Genomic DNA, 17,606 nt, shown 5'->3' with positions numbered 1-17,606 from the left:
GTTTATTTGCAAAAGAAATCTTTTTTTACTTTTTCATTTTAATGCATAAAATCATTATTTAAACTAATATACAAACCTCAGAAAGCTTTAACTTTTTAACAGCAAAAGTGTTTCATGTTGTATTTCATACTATTCCGACACATTGCGTTTTAAAAGTAATTTTTTCCCCTTCATATACACATCAAAATGTCACTTGCATTACAATCAGAAGGTCATGTATATCCTGGCAAATGTCAATAGACCCTGCATGCTAAGGGCAACAGTACATTCACACAGGTGATTCATGCGGCAACCGTATAAATATAAAGCATAAAAAGACAGATGAGACCTAATGCATATACAGTATATCCCTTTTTGCAACTTTTGTCAGTTTTCTAAAGCAAATGCTAGAAGTGAAAAGCCACTGTGAGCTATAAATGGAACGTACGCCATTACGACAAAACGAAGAAGCTGAGACGAGAAAGTAGGTGATCATAACATCTCGTCTAAGCTGGGTGAAACCGTGCTGCTCTCTGACACATGGAGAATCTCTGCCTCCAAAAGAGAGACGGACAGACGGAGAAAGAGCAAGAACAGTAGGCTCGTTCGAAAACACATCAAATCAGGCTATTTTCTGCATCTAAACAACAGCATTTGGCACAGGTGAAGTCCACGTTGTCAATACCACGACGTTCATGGGAAGCCGTAATAAGTTTTGGAGTGTGCCCTGTTTGGATGCTTTTCCAGAAAGCAATCTGATATCACTAGGTGTAAGTGCACAAGGCCTGAGGGCAGATGAGTCGGATGATGCCGTCAATAGTCGCTGTCTATTATACCGCGGGAGAGCTTGGAGGAAGTGGAAATGGAGAGCGAGCAAGGTAAGATAAACATTGCAAACCCTCCAATCAACTCCATAATGGAGTGGCAGCTCGCGTGGGGTTAAACGGCAAGCTTGACGGGAGAAGGCTGAGCATCCAGTGATCCTTAATGAACAAGCGCACAAGGCTGAATGCACTTATTTGTATACAAAACATTATCTTGGTATTCAAGGCACACATCTCATCTGAGGTGTTCAGCTTTGTGTGACGGTGTGGTATTAAGGCTCGGTAAGCCTCCTCTGAGCAATGTGGAGTGGATGGAATAAGCATATCTGTTCTTCACCTTTGTGGTGAAGGAAACTCTCACACACTACACCTTGACATTCATGACAGCGAGGATACTCAAAGTGATTGTAATCCACATCGCCGACAAGCTGAATAGGAGGAATTTTCCTCCCTTTTCTCGCGTAGAACCATCATTTGTTTGCATAATGACACTTCCAGACTACAGACTGCTTCTGTTGCAGTGCTGCACTTTAAACCCCTGCTTTGACTTAGCAAGGTCTAAAGCTCTTTTAAATCTTTTATACGAGAGGAAATTGAGATTTGGGGATGGTTTGATGTAATTTTTTGTCATATTTTTAAAATAAGGAGATTTTTGTAACGTTTTGGGAAAAAAAAACAAAAACATTTTAGGATATTGATTTCTAACAAAACAAACAAACAAAAAAAAAAACCCTGGATTTTTTTTCTCTGTTAATTGAATTATTTTTTTACTGTAATAATGTGAATGAATGTATGTATACACCTATTACTAAATGATATAGGCTAATATAATTTTTTAAAGGAGACTAAATTAAGTTGTTGTATAATTATAAAAAAGTTTGTTAAACACTGTATAATGAACCAAATAATAGAAAAATGTTTAGTTATGGGCGGGGCCTCAGACGACAGCTTGGCTAATCGCAAAAGTAATACATTTTATTTTCTTTAACGAAAATAAAATACGTACAAATTTGGTAAATGTCTAAGATAAAAATATGAATTGATTTACAATTAAGTTTGTTTTATTCTCAATAACGTCGCTGGCACATGCCAGTAAATTTCACGCGGGAAGAGGCCTATCTGAGGCCTACTCGCTCGTTTAGTTAGCATTGAGCTCAAAGACACAAATTTATATTACAGTCGGATGAATATTGAAATAAAGAGACGAAATGACCAAACATGACGCTTCCTTCAGTTTCTCCGTGGATGGAAAGACAGCGAAGGTGAGTGACTGTTTGTATCTTTTTCTGTGAACTGTATGTTTAGTGTTTGTCTTAACCCGTTCTTCTGGTCATATACGTTAGTAACGTTAGCATGTCTGAAATGATATAATATGGTTCTATAGCAACAAGTTTTAATGTTTTAACATTTATTCCTTTAACTAACGTCTGTGTTGTTTGTCTAATTGCTGACAAGCAAAATAATATAGGTTATGGTATTTTTTCAGTGTAACATTTTCATTTTCTATTTACTCTACTAGTAAATTAACTAGGAAATATTAAGTATTTATTAAACACTAGTATTTTGCAGATACTAGTCAATATCCATACTATTAATTTGCTGTTACAAATAGCATTTGCTCCTCATTAAATCCCGTGGAAATGTGTGGCTCTAGTTTAACTAATAACTATTACACTTTTGTCAAAGTTTTCTACTTGCAAGTAAATGGACACTAAGATGTTTCACTATTATTGTTTTTTTTTACTGGTATTTTTTGATCTATAATGTAATCATTCTGGCTAGTCATTACAAATGTCAATTTAAAAAAGCAGTTGTACACATCTGAAGCACTAATCCCCATTTAATTAAATTGCAAACATTGGCCACTAGGTGTCATTAAAGGCGCATTGAAGGTGCAGCCACTGTAACGCTGCTTCTTATTGTGAGGAATTTCTAGCAAGAGTCTCCACAAATCTCACTTGATCTTTTATTTTATAACGTATGCAAACGTGGATCAGAATCGCAGCTGCCTTCAAGACTCTTAGCTTAAGTGTTCCACGCTGGGTTATTTTATAAAGCATTTGTTGATAGCGTGTTCATTTATTTGTGCCATCAGGGAATATTTTTGATTAACTCCGCTCTCCATTTAAAATGAATGAATAGTGGTCTATTAGCTGTGGTGGACTTGAATTCAGGGTAGGCTGACATCGCACCCTTTTAAAGATCAAGGTTCAAGCAAAGGAAAGAGAGAGAGAGAGAAAAAAAAAATCACCACACGCATACACTTGGTAATGTAAGTACAGTTTAAAATTAATGGCGTCTGTCAGGCTGGGGACTAGCTTGCCACTCAATGAGAGATTAAGGGTAAAGATTGCGCCCCATCATTTTTCAGCCACACATTTTACCCATAATTCCCCTCCAGATCAACAGAATTTTTTGCTGAAAGCAAGCAAAGGTGTAGAAACCCTGTGGCTTCCAGCATTGAAGGGACCCATTCGTAACTTGAATGATTTCCACCTTTTTTCATCGCCTGCATGTCTTACCTGATTAAACGGCAGTATTGCTTTGAAAACGGAAGCGGGTAAAGCCATTTAGGATGGACCGAAATGCTGGTTTCTCTCATCAGAGCGGCGCCCTCCCTTTGAGCACTTTCATAAATGTGGCTTTAGTCTGAGAATGGCCGACTGTTCCTGGCCTTCTCTGACACCTTGCGTTCTTGCATTATGTCCGGGCGGCACAGCAGAAAATGCTCGTGAAATGTATTCAATTCAAATCAAATTGATGTAGCGCAGAGTAATCTTTCTCTATTAGATGTGTCACTTTTGGCAATTGTTCCCTAATATCCTTTACTGTGACTATATAAGATTAGTGCTCTCCATGCCGCCAGAGTTTTCGTGCCTTACTGAATTATTCACCGAGGCGTAACCTTCAGTTATCAGGTTAGAAAGACCTTGATTATAACAGGAAGTCAAGTGTAGAAAATCACTCTCCTCTAAAGGAAGTGTTTCAGCCCTTTTGGAAATTTGAATAATTATGAAATGTACTCACAAATAGTATAAGAAATTAATTACACAGGCACAATGGCTTTCTCTGTACTTGCAAAGACTAATTTATGAGCAAAATAATTAAGTTTATCTTTAGGTTTTTTTTTTATTATTTTATTTTAATGCGTAGCAAATTAAATGCGGCTATTGTTATCTGGAACTTCCTCCTATTAATAATTGACACAAAAAACAAACTCTCCGCTTGATGTTTGTCTCTTTAAGTGACAACACTCGAGCGCAGCCGAACTTTTGTGACTTATTTAATTTCGAATAATATGCTTACCATCCTATTCTATCATATTTAGTTGGGGAATCGTTAATCAAAAAGAAAATGATGATGACTCCCCGCTGACTAGACTGATGTGTTGCTCTCTGCGGGGCACCGTGGCAAACTGCTCCACAGGCGTCTTCTGGAAATAAGGGAAACGGATAGCCGATCGTTCTGCACACCTTGAAATTATAGCCTTCCTTGCATTTTTTTTTCCCCCCTCCCTTGAATAGTCACTTTAAATGAATTTAAGTTCATTACCTTCCACCCTGCTGGAATAATGCAACTCTCATTATATCCCTGATAGACAACATTTGACGAGGACATTTCTATTAGCATTACACCGTGCAGAATAATACACCCTTCATTATTTTCTTAGTGAACAAGGAGATTCCTGTAACAAACAGAGATGTGGTCCAACTCGATGATTATCTCTTTTAATGTCTTTTTTTCGTCACCTTTAAGATGTCGTTAGCTCATGTGGTTTAGATACTGCACTTAGTGGTTATGTTTTGTTTGTGTTTGATTCATATAAGGGTCCACTTTTAGGAAAAGGAATAATCTAGTTCTCAGAAATGTGCCTTCCGCATTCATGATGGTTTCTTATGGTTTTGAAAACAGTCTGGGATTTGAAAGAAAACACGTTTATTTTTTAATATCATGTGGTGTAACCTTGAACCTATTTTTTTTTTAATAGCTTTTACATGTAAGCGTACACATACATTATTATTGTCATTATTCTTTACTCTTATTATTATTATTATTTTGAAAAAGAAAAATCTATATTACTGTTCAGAAGTTTAATAAGATTTCTGAACTTCATTTGTAAGTTAGTTAATTTATGAATTTAATCTCTTTATGAATTTAAACTCTTTAAGGCACCAATGCTGCATTTATTTGATTAAAAAGACAGTAAAACAATTATACTGTAAAATATTACATTTAAGATAATTTTCAGTTTGAATATTTGATAAGTCTTGCTACAAAAATTCAGCATAAGTGTCTGCTTAATTCCGATTACATTCTAAAAGTGTTAATAAAATGTATTTTCAATGTATTTCATGAGGTAAAATTAATTATTAAAAACTGTTATGCATAATAATAATAATAATAATAATAATAATAATAATAATAATGTTCTTATTTATTATTAACATTTCTTACAAAAAGCTGCATGAAAAGTTTAATTATCTTATATGTTCCGTTGTCATGATCTGCATGTGTACTCTCCAAGAAAAAAAATGTTCTGTGTATTTTTCTGCTTGTTTCCACTTGTCGGTTTGACCACATGACTTTTATTGGGCAGATAAACGTCTTCGAAATAAGCATATTGCATAAGCATATGAATATTTTTTTCTCTAAGAAAATAATACGATTTATTATTCAGTTATTCAAGAATTTAATAATTTTAATGAGCTTTTTGTCTTCATATCAGAACAGTTGTACCATAACATTTTTTTTTTTTTACTTTATGCCCCCCAGTTATTTCACAATTCATTTTAATTTAGAAATTAAAAACAAGCTGCAGGGCCGGCGTGTCGACATTCAGTGCCGTTAAAAGGCAAAACGGCAGAAAAAAGAAATTAAAAAAAAGCTTATTATAGAAAATATGTATCTGTGTTATTGAATGTGTGAATTGCACTGGATTTTCCTTCCTTGCGATTAGCGAGACTATGCTTGCCACATCATCAGGTGTTTTTTTTTTTTTTTTTTTTTTTTTAACATGTTCATTGAAATAGAGCTGCAACACAGTCCCAGACGAATACAATATTCAGATGCATGCTGCATTTCACCCTTTTAAAACCCTCATGCATGCATGTGTCTAGGGGGAAAAATGCAAGCTGCATTTTAAATGCATTTGTGCATTCAACACGGTGCTCTGTCAGGCATGTGTCTGGGACAGATAGTCCTGACTGCTTCAATACTGCCGAGTGTGCTCTGGAGGTAAATGACCTGCCTGGCAGAGAGAGATTGGTGCCCAGCATGTCTCCTGATAAAGTCAAGCGCTTCTGCGACTTTGCCTCACCGCATCTATTTGCACTCCATATTTCAACACGGCGCAGATGTAACAACTTAATTTGCCACCAGTCATAATTCTGCCCACCTACAGCATGATGAGGTGATACTGGTTATTTTAGACTTAGCTGCATGGACGCCTGTGGTAATTCGAGTTGTGAGGTGCTTGCAGTTCTCGATATCGGCACGTAAACAGAGGTCCAACATATGCGAAGATGTTTCTCTGCACAACGAGAATGAGTTTAAGGAAAGTTCCTGGCCATAAAATTTGACTAATGTTTTTAAAACACAACCCCGATCCCACAATTCATCTTGGCACGTTCTGTAGAAATCCCACCACATTCTTCAATGTATTTGCAGGCCACCTCTGTGGGAAGCATTTTTGGGGCTTTTTTCCTCGTCTTTCTTTCGCAGATGTACGTTTCTTTGGCCCGAGCTGTAAATTGAAAACACCGGTTGTGTTGCTCTCTCATCGCACACCTCGGAAATGGACTTCATTCGTTCATGTGAACTTCCCATAACCCCTCATGTGTGAGACACTCATCATCTAGCGAAGGCCTCGTAGTGAAGGCCGGTCCATCACGACAATAGCAGGAAGAACCCGGGGAATGACACCGGCACCCTTCTACCCTCTGAGATCTGATTAGTTGCCTCCATACAATCTAGCACGACACAATGCGCTTTCATTACCTCACAGATGTTGTCATCTCTCTCTCTCTCTCTCTCTATTTTTCCATCAAGCTCTTTTTTTGAACAAGTGTTCATCTCAGAACTCTGATCAGCTGCCTCACTTTCATCAGTCTAATGCATGTGTCTATCCCCGGGCCCAATCTTGTAGCGGTGCGGCATGGGGCCCGGTCCTTAATCTCATTTCTTTAACCTCCTTCGATATTGGTTCCCCCCTGCGAGAGGCATCATGAAGATCTGGAACAATTCGTTTCCATATTGTAAATCACCTGCTCCTGCGGTTATGAGGAAAGGCTTGCAGGAGCTGCAGGGGGGATTGAAGCGTCTGATTGGGCCACTTTTGCCCTCTGTCCGAATGACATCATCGTTCCCGGTCAACTCGGCGGGCTTGAAAACCAACAAATGCATAAATATATAAACATGTCAGCCAGCTTTGATCAAATATGTGTGTAAAAATACCAAAATAATGGTTTTATTTGGTGTCCGGGTGCACCGTAATCATGCAATTACAATAAGAGCCCTGTTAATATTCCGAGCTTCTCGCCTTCACAGTACTCAGGTGAATTAATTCGCTCAAGCAAACTCTGCTGATTCCGCTGCCCCCTCTGCCCCCGCCTGGGTATTCATGCTTTTCAACTGCCACACTCTCTCAACAATATCCTTTATAGTACAGGAACCCAGTCTCTGCCTCCAAAATCAAATGCTTCATTCATTATTCATTCTCTGTGGATGACTTCCCCGTCATTAAAATTCCCACAAAAGCAGTTTTATGGCAAAGACTTGGGTTCTTAGTTATGGTGGAACAATAAGCTGTCATGTTTTGTGTGTTTTTACTCTGTGGGTCAGCGCATATTCTGTTGTGGAGCAGCCTTTTGTTGCCATGTCATCATGTGTTGAAGTAGATGGGTGTGTTGCAGTTCTGAAAAGTAGTTTTTCACCGCTGTTAATACGGTTTCTTTTTAGATGAGATTGATATTTTTATGATTACATTTTCATTTTGATTCAGTTCCCTAGTGCTCCAGGAGATTTAGTTAACAGTTTGTTCATTTATTATTATTATTATTATTATTATTATTATTATTATTATTATTATTATTATTAAATTATTTTTTCTTAAATTTTAATAAAAATAACTATTTTATTACCATTGTTGGATACATTTAAGTTAAATACATGCAAATAAAATTTAGAGAAAAAAGCAAACCGTGTTTATGCCATTTATTTGTTCATATATAAAATTTTTTTTAAGTATTATTATTGTACTATATTTCTGAAGTCATTAGTTTACTCTAGTTTTTATTGACATGGCCTTTCAGAAATTATACTCATTTGCTTATTTTGTGATGAAGAAACATTTATGTAGATGTTGCGTATTTTTATTATTTAAAAGAAAATTCTTAGTACTTTTAAATATATTCTAAATTATACCAATTTAAATGAAAAAGTTAAAGTGACTGACAAAATGCATTTCTGAATTCCTTAGTATTTAGTTTGACTCTTAGCAACAGCACTCAAACTACATGAATAATTATAAAAGTTTGTGTAAAACCTGTTGATCATGATCTTCAGCATGATGATCCAAACAACAGCTAGTGCTTTAATAGAACATTTGACAGCCTGTATAGTGCCTGTAAAGTCTCAGGCAGGGGGTCCAGTATTCTTAAGTATATATAAATATCCACTTTTGTCACTAAGTCTACTAAAGCAGATTGAGGCACACCTTACCTCACACGGGTCATCCTGTACAATAACATTTACAAAGTTCGTTTGGTCATGTGTCCACACAGCCCAGATTCATGACCTTTATAAGAATGTGCTCTGTCTGTCTCAGGCTAACAGCTTCTGATAGCCTTGGTCAACTTTGTTGCGCTAGTGTTTGCTCTACGAATCCCAGGGCTATTTGGAGCCTCTTCCCAGAGCGGGGTGGATTTCCACCCTAAAACCTACTCGAAACCCATTTTTCTTTCCTGAAAATGTATGCACGAATATCCGAACTGATTAAAAGATTCACAATTCATTATTCCTCACCCAACCCGCATCCCTTTCCTCCCGTTAAATGGGAAAGAATACCAGTGTTTCCCAGTGAATGGAATCAAACCCAAATTCATTAATCAGAGTGGGCCCGAGGGGGCGCATTAAAATGTTTGTTAAACAGCGCGTCACCCGAGCACGTTTGACCGAGAGCTAATATAAACAATGGAAGCGGTGAAAATGGGTGTGTAGGACGGGTAAGCGCAATCTACATAACCATTCCAGCGGTTAAATCACTCCTTGTTGGTCTTTCTTACGCGATCTGCGGTGCTCAAAACGCGTGACTTTAAATTACAGCGAGATTCTCGCCACTGTAAGCCACCTCTATTGTGGTGGCCCTCTCCCTGTCTTCATCAGAGCCGGCTGTCCAATGGGATTACTGTAAGCCTGCGGTAGGAGCAGCCGACCCGCCACTGATCAGAAATTCATATCCCTGGATGCTAGATTGCTCCTCTCCCCACTTTGCCCTTGTGACGGCAGAGACTGCTGTCATGGTGTCAGACGAGAGGGGGGAAGAAAAAAAAATTTGCATTTGCAGCCCCCCAAATTTTCGCTGTCCAGCACATAATCAGAAAAGAAAGTGAATGAATAGTAATTCAGTCTGTCAGAAAATGAGAATCGCCGTGCCGCGGTGGAGAAGAATCTCTGGTTGGGGAAAAAAAAGAATATTTGTAATGGCTCCCCTATTGCAAACCTCCATTTTGACTGACTGACTGCTTTGTCTTCCTCTTTTAGATTTTTCAATTCCTGTACTCTTCCCAACTATAAACGCACATCCAATCAACACATTGGATCGGATGTGGATTTATAGTTGGATTCACATTCGAAAGTGTTTGTTGTTTTTGAAAGGGACCGAATTGGCTCAAGTTTTATTTGTCCAAATGTGATTTTTGGGGACAATTTTGTGGGCCAGCCGAGCACAAGGCAGAGGGAATTAATCACAGAAAGAGCGCAAGGTCACTGACTGGCTCCCGAAACATCACGGTGGGTCATGCGTCTCGGGGCCACGGCTTCATACACACACCACACTTGTCTTATCCCCCGTCTGCTTTTTCCCCGGTCCAAGAAGAGGCTAGCTCAACCCCAGACACACGCACGCGCTCGCACACACACTCGCTCAAACACAGTGAAATAGGGCGGTTCAGAGGACGGAAACGTTCTGGTAAATATTTTTAAATATGTCATATCTCTCTCTCTCTGTCATATTTCAATCAGCGAGTTGGCAAAATATTGCATGAACCCTCGTGCCGTGTGGTTGTTTTACTATCTCGTCTCCGTGGTTGCTTGCAGTGTGCGTGTAATTTGGGTTAAATGGTGGTTGCTGTCGCTTACTGCTGTGTCAGAGTTTGGAGTGCTGCTTTAGTAATTCCATGCGCTTGTAATTCTGCGCCGTTCCTGATGAGGGATGTATTGTTCTAGCTCAGCGTTCAGCTCTCAGGGGGCACCGACTGCCCATTGTAATATACAGGAGGCGCTCTGTTATTTCCTTCAGCTTAATCTCCCTGCGTTAATTCTCCTTTTATAAGTGCGAGCGAGTCACGCCGGCTGACGTTTAGGGCGAGTAGATTTACGGTGGGCAGTCTCTCTGTTTTTTTTTTTTTTTTTTTTTGGTGGTGGTGGTAATCAACCAGGGAAGATCCATCATCTCTAATCACGAATGGGGCAGTATTAGTATCTGCCATTGGCCGGTCAGGAGCGCACATTTGCATGAACACAGAGTGATGCGTGTGACAATCGCAGTCAAACGATCATTAAGGAATGTAATTTGCTGGCAGAGGCGTCATTGGGTTGCTGATGCTCGTTTGGGGCAGTGATGTGTATAAGCCGAAATGTTCGGCTGAGGGGGTCTTGCGCCTGTTAGAGCACACTTTCCCCAAGCTGAGTCTTAGCGTTGGATGCTACATGGTAATAAGCCAGGCTTGCTCTCACCGCTCACAGGGCTTTAACAAACACAATGTCAGTCAGCTGCTCGTAGCGGCTTGATCGACATGCACATTTCCTGTGCTCTGATTCTCTTCATCTTTACTCCGCCGATTCTGTTTGCATACTGATGAGGGCACTTGCTAGGAATGTAGTCATTTGTAATTTGTGATGTTTATTTGCCTTTTTAGTGGGCGGTGCTTTTTATTTCATTCTTTTAATCTTTAATGCTGCCTGATTTTGTACCAAAATACCGATATTTACGAGATGTTAATTTACTGAATAATAGAATAGCTTCGTGTAACAGCCACGAGTGAGTGACACAGTCTTTCTATTTTCATATTCATATGCACGCACACCTACTAAAGCACTATGATATATATTTTATTTAAATGTGTAAATTTTATTCCGTTCCACTCCTTCTCACAGAAACATCTGGTTTTGTTTTCACAAGCACTACAAATTCCAAAAATATATTTTGTTTAGAGACGTTTTGCAAATATGTTAAGTGAAAACAGATGGAATAAGAGATCATGACATAACTGTTAATTTCGCATGGGGAAAAAGCAGTTTTGCGCTTAAAGTCGATCTGATGAAAAGCCAAATTGCTCTTTCGTTTGTGTATGATTTTAAATTTGAATTAGTATACATTCAGATTGACATTTACGCAATTAGCAGTAATATCATTAAATATGTTTTTCAATTTATAATTGTATTTGCTCCTCTTCGTAAAATGTGCAGAGGCTAATATAATAATTTTAAAATGCTTTTTTTATTTGAACCAGAAGTAGGTATCAAATGTGTCTTCTTTTTTTTTTGCAAGCTTTTAAAATATTTTTAAATGAAAACATTTTTTTTTCTCTAAGAAAAAAAAAACATAAAAAGGTCCTTTCTGGCTTTGGTTCCCAGCTGCATGCTGTAATATGAGGCATATAGGTAAAAAGGAAAGAAAATGCATCCTCTCTCTTTCTCTCTCCCTCTCCCTTTTTTTCTGTGGTTGACATGAGGCTAATGAAAACAGGGTGTGGGTTTCCTTCAGCTCCTTTCATACGCTTCAATAAAAGGTGCGGCAGACATTTTGGCTACTACCTCCACACTGTCACCCTCCTCTTCTTCCTTTACCTTTGTCTAGGAACGTGTGTGTGAATATGGAAATTCAAAACACCTAACTACAGGGCTTAAGTATAATCACGCCGCCAGGGCGGAGAGACTTATTTTACAGTTAACTGCTCATTTTTGCAGTAATCCTTTGATTATTCTTACAGTATTACTACACCCTTCATTTGAAGACTACTTCCATATGATGTGGCCTGCGACATATGTTTATTTACATAGTGACTTTTAAACTAACTCGCTGTATGGCTTGTTGAGATTAACCATCACTGCTAATTTCAAACACTCAAAATGTCTTTATAAAAGGTTTAAAAAGCAGTACAGTTGTGGCTGTTTGGGTCTCAGCGTATTTAATGCCTCTTTACAGACATAAAACTGTCATTGGTTCCACTGTGCCGTGCAGCAAGACCTGCGCTGAGCTGTTTTTAAGGCTGAAATGTGCATGCAATATGTGTTGCACACACCCCAAGGAGCTCTGTTACTTAACATGTAGGCTATTTGCATGTTTTCTATGCATCTTGAATAGGTAACTCTCGAACTGTTGTTTTTTGCATGACCAGTAGATGGCAGTGTTTCCCCAAGCATTGCTGTCGCCGGGCGCGAGGCAAGAAATGAACTTCTTGAACCTTTTTTTCCTAATGGGAGATTGTAAACAAGGCATTCTTTAACCACGATTTCTTCAGATCATGAAAGTGACGAGCTCGACTGTTTGAACTATTTGCGTCGTCGAGAGAGCATTTGTGAATTTAAGATTATAAGTGCATTTTATGGTAAATGAAACAGAAATGTAAATGACTCCGAAAATGATGTCGAGTTGGTTGCTATTTATTTCCTGACTAAATCTGCTTTTTGAGTAACATGATTCAGAACAAATTAGGACGTCACAAAATAATTTTAAAATTCTGAGAAAAGGCTCACTGTAGTTTTCAAGCCAGGCTTAGATGATGATGATGATGATGATAATGCTGTTTTTTTCCTCCCCTTTTTTTATAGTTCTTAAATCTACAGTTTGCCCTAATCAAATCCATTTCTAATTTCTGTGGATTTCTTCCTGTCTGTACCAGCTCTGACCCTAAACTTTAGGATATAATGTTCTTAATATCCAGATTAAATTTTCTTTAATCTGTTCTGGAACATGTGAAATTATTTCTGCAATAAAACGCAAAAGTCCCCAGAGCCCTCTGATTGCAGTCTAAGGCTATTAATATAAGGCCATACACTAGCATTTTTTTATTTTCTGTACGACCAACCCACAATCAAAGCGAAAAGCTACGAAGGTGGCATTCTGCGTTTATCTCCACTAATGAAAGAGAGATTAAAAAGAGGTTTTAAGATGGATTAGCAGTGCCCACACTGAGACAAAAGATCTGAAAGGGCCTTAAAAACAAGCTAAATGAACACACACTTTCAAAAGCTTCATTAGCATAATGCTAAAACACTTACACTAAATGCTTGACAGGGCAAGGAAGGCTTTAGAATCGAGCACATGAATGCCTGCTTGCCGTAAATCAAGCTTTCTGTGCCATTTCACATGTAGAGCCGAAACCAGCTGTGTTCTGAGGGCGAAATTTGTGTTTTATATGCAGACAAAGACGACACACACACATGCTCACATACACACACACACACACACACACACACACACACGCACATATATATCCAGTGAACCGTATTGGGCTGTGAGTTAAGGCTGTGCCCTTTATCCTTGCTTTCCCTGTAGCTTCTGAGCCTGATGAACAGCTGTTTGTAATGTACTCTGTAGGAACGGGAGGTTTATGAAAAATGTGCGAATCCTTTTGAAACGCATAGAGAAAATGTTTAATTCAAAATAATTTTTTGGGGTAGTTTATGTATCAACCATATATGTATTTTCTTCCTGCCGGCTCAAGGTGTTTTTAAGGTCCCGCGTCACGGAGTGTGTCGGCACAGCGGTTAGACCGGACAGCTGCTTTTTAAAAGCACTGATAAGAGGCACCCTGATGCTGAACATTGCAAATTGGAAGTGAAGATTGCCTTCCTGTAGACTTTATCTTAAAGCAGTAAAACAAGAAGCTGTGACTACAACTGCAGGTATTGATTTAGCAATTTCAGCAAATTAAGAACAAGACAGAAAACCTATTTAACCTTTCAGTGATTGCCATAGGTACTTTTTGGTGATGTTGAGGTTGACATTTAAATTAGCCCCCTGCCCCGGTTATAGGGGCCGGCACCTGACTCCCAAACCCTCTGCTGATTATTCAGCTGAATGGGGGGAAAAAGGCAGGCTATGCATGAATATGGAGGACCGTGTATGTTTACCCCCCTATATGCATTACAATATGTCACCCGGTATATATTACGGATGTATAATATTTCCACCTCACACATCAATTCACGCATGTGGCTGCAGCCATATAGTGCAGTAATAAGGGAAGGTGGCCATCTGCACGGTAATAACATCTGTGCAATATAAAGAATAATGAAAGGAATAAAGGACAGTCAGGGTTGCTATTGAATTAAGCCTCCTAATGCGAAATAATAAGCGGTTCTTTTTAAGTTTTACCTCTGCTTCTAAAGTCTAACACTCTTGTAGAGAAATAAACCACACTTGCAGAGCGAATCCGTCTTCTTATTGTCGATTAACAAACCCGAGTGACGCGAATCTCAGCAGTGTATATTTTGAATGTGCATTGTTAGCCGTACAGCTTGACGTGTGCCACTTAAGGAGATGTATTTGCGACGTGATCGATGGCGTGCTTTCGTATTTGGATTGTTTTTAATATTGTTGATCAAAACGAATGGAACACAATAGGGATGAAGATCAGTCTCAGGGTTGCACCTGCTTCAATAGTTTTGTTCAAATCAAATTGTACAATATTATTCATAATAAATGGCTCTAATATGAGGAGAATGATGATGGAGGAGAGTCAAATATTGAGAATTATTCCTGGCAAAAAACACCATGGACAAAAGGAAAGGGAGAGAAATGAAAAAAGTGAGTGGGGAAAAAAAAAAATCAACACCACAAAAGGTGCGAAAGGTGCTTCAATTCACCATGGGATATTAGTAATCTTAATTGGTACAAGTGCAAATGACTTCTTATTCTGTGCACAGAAGGTGTCAGTCTGAAGGGCTGCTTGCGTTTTAAATGAGCAGAACAACACTGAAACATGTGGGAGAGTCTCCTAATGCATTGATTGCCCCTTGGAACTGATGGCTGCTAATTGTTAGGTGATTAACATGGAGTCGTAATTATGTCGGCCCAAGGGGGCGATTACTGTTTCAACATGCCATATTATCACAGAACGGAGCTACCAGGGCTCGGATTTGGAAACAGATGGCATATTGTCAACAGCAGCAAGGCTGTGTTTTCCTCAAGCTGAAAAAGTGCACCAGGGGAGCTGTCTCTTTGTTTCAGCCTCATTAATTAAGTGCTAATTGTGTGTAATTATTTACAACACTGCTCTGTGAATAGAGACGTCAAGTGGTCGTGACATAACCGAGAGCCATATCTTTCTAGCGTATATGGTATAAATGTTTCTTTGTATCTTTAAATATGGTAATTATATAAAAATGTATTAATTTATTTTATAATATATATATAAAAATAAATTAATACATTTTTATATATGTATATGTGTTTTTGGGTGTATTATTATTTTTATTATTATTTTTTTAGTATTAGTATTACTATTAGTATTAGTATTATTATAAACGTCTTTTTCTCCCTTATAAACACCCATTATGCCCTGCTTGCAAAGCATATTTTATTTAATTGTATTGTTTTTAATATAGTTGGACAGTGGTTTTATTCAAATTTATTTGACAGATTTATTTAAAAATGTATCACCTAAATGCATTTTAGAATATTTGTCTAGTGTCCATCGGAAATCTTTTATAACCATTTTGTTAATTATATACCTTATATAATTTATTCAGAGATTGCCATGAAAAAAGCCTTGATGATGGCATGGCGATAAAAAGTGAATAAATAATTTTCTTCCTTATACTGCATTTATTTGAAATGGCTTCTGGCCAGTTCCTGACTGTTAATCTAGTGTTAGATATATTTATGAACTGTCTCCTACATGTATGTCGAGTATGATACTGATCAGTCTGCGAAATCACTTTGGCAATATTCCAAACATTAACATCTCCGTTTAATGGAAATGTCAGAATTTTGACCTGACCTAGAAAGCGCCATATTTCCACATGACTGACAAAGCCAAGATCCCACGAGCTTGATCTAGACTTGGCTGGTCCTCCTGGTTATGAAGATTTGCATCTTGTATTATTTATATTACATTATTAGCTGTTATCACAAGTAGCTGCTAAATCACAAGTAGTCCAAAATATGTAATTAAATTTTTTTGCAATAATAATAATAAATAGGCTACGTTTTGGTCCACATTGAATGAAAAAGTTTTATCTTGATATGAAATGCATGACTAATTTCTGTAGTCTTATGTAGTTGGATGAAAAGTTTTATTCTAAAAAAAATATTTTTGCAATGAAAATTTTGCATGTGATTCATGCTAAATATATTGGAATATTGTATTCATACTGAGCAATAGGGGTGCGCGCGTTTTATTTTTATCTTCCAAACATGAAAAGCAAGAGTACACATTCAATCAGAACGGTGCGCTTTGAATCTGCTCCCCAAAATCTTAGATGTCAGGTCGCATAGGCAGGAACAATTATTTTATTCTGACCTCTCCAGAATTGCCTCTGGAGCACAAAGGCAGCCACGGAGAACAGCTCCCACAAATTTACCTTTTCGTAGGACCGAAGCACCACCATTTTCTTAATGGCACCATGAGGACCTCAACGAAAATATTTTGCTTGATGTACATTTTCATCAGTAAATGCTGGGAGAGTGAATTGAGAACAGCATGTAAAAGATAAGGCTCCCTAAATATTCAAGACTTGTACAGTAGGTGCGGCAGACACTGCTTCTGAATCCCCCCTCGAGTCAACTGCGGAATTAATTTCAGCTGGCAGCATCATGCTGTGGTCATTTTGTCTGGAGAGACATGTTGTTATCTTGATTTGGCCATCACAGTTCCAAAATGAACACTCAGCATGCTGGCGAGCGCTTGAATTTAAAGCATAACTACAAAAGACTGCGAGTTTCCTTTCAGAATTTATATAAGGGGAAAGAGGGGGAAAAAATCATGCAAAATTACAACTGCCATCAAACAAGGTGTCCAGAGCAAAGAGAAGCAAACTGACATAAATGCTGCCTATTTTCATTTACCAAGAAAAGGCTGATTTAAAGGTAGCCTGAACCAGAAAGATTCAAGTTTATGTTTCAATGTATTTTATTTAGTGGTCGCTGCATGTTAAAGGAAAGTGCATCAGATTTTAACTGAAGCCTAGACTTTTTTTTTTTTTTTTTTTTTTTACAAAACTATCAGTTGGTTTAAATATTATTTTGTACCGTACATTTATTGAAAAACCGAATGTGGCATAGCAAGCATGTGTTTTTTTTTTTTCTTTTTGTCATTTACATGAAACAATTCAGAGCAGATGGAAAAAAACCCCTGAAATAAATCTTAATTTTAAATAGCGTTTTGTCTATTTTTTCCTCCTTGAGTTGCAACAATAATTTGTTTTGTGAAAAAGATTAGTTTTCCCCTTCAAGTCAGAATTGACCTAGTAATTAAAATGTTGCAGAGATTAAAATGAACGTTTTTCCATGATGTCAGAAAGATTGCAAAGGGTTCCCATAATCAGACGTTACATTTTAATCAGGTGAAAATGGAA

At 37.9% G+C, this 17,606-nt stretch overlaps 1 long non-coding RNA gene across 2 annotated transcripts in view; it reads left to right on the top strand.

Moving 5' to 3' along the window:
- The first annotated feature begins 1,885 nt into the window (after positions 1-1,885).
- LOC122330063 overlaps positions 1,886-17,606 on the top strand; it is a 66,238-nt gene continuing 50,517 nt past the window's right edge. For both annotated transcript variants that reach the window (XR_006247974.1, XR_006247973.1), the window contains exon 1: positions 1,886-2,065. This is a non-coding gene — a long non-coding RNA (uncharacterized LOC122330063). The remainder of the gene's footprint in view (positions 2,066-17,606) is intronic.

Source organism: Puntigrus tetrazona, chromosome 24 (genome assembly GCF_018831695.1).
Source record: "Puntigrus tetrazona isolate hp1 chromosome 24, ASM1883169v1, whole genome shotgun sequence".
NCBI classification, from domain to species: Eukaryota; Metazoa; Chordata; class Actinopteri; order Cypriniformes; family Cyprinidae; genus Puntigrus; species Puntigrus tetrazona.
This window is presented reverse-complemented; position numbering and strand designations above follow the sequence as displayed.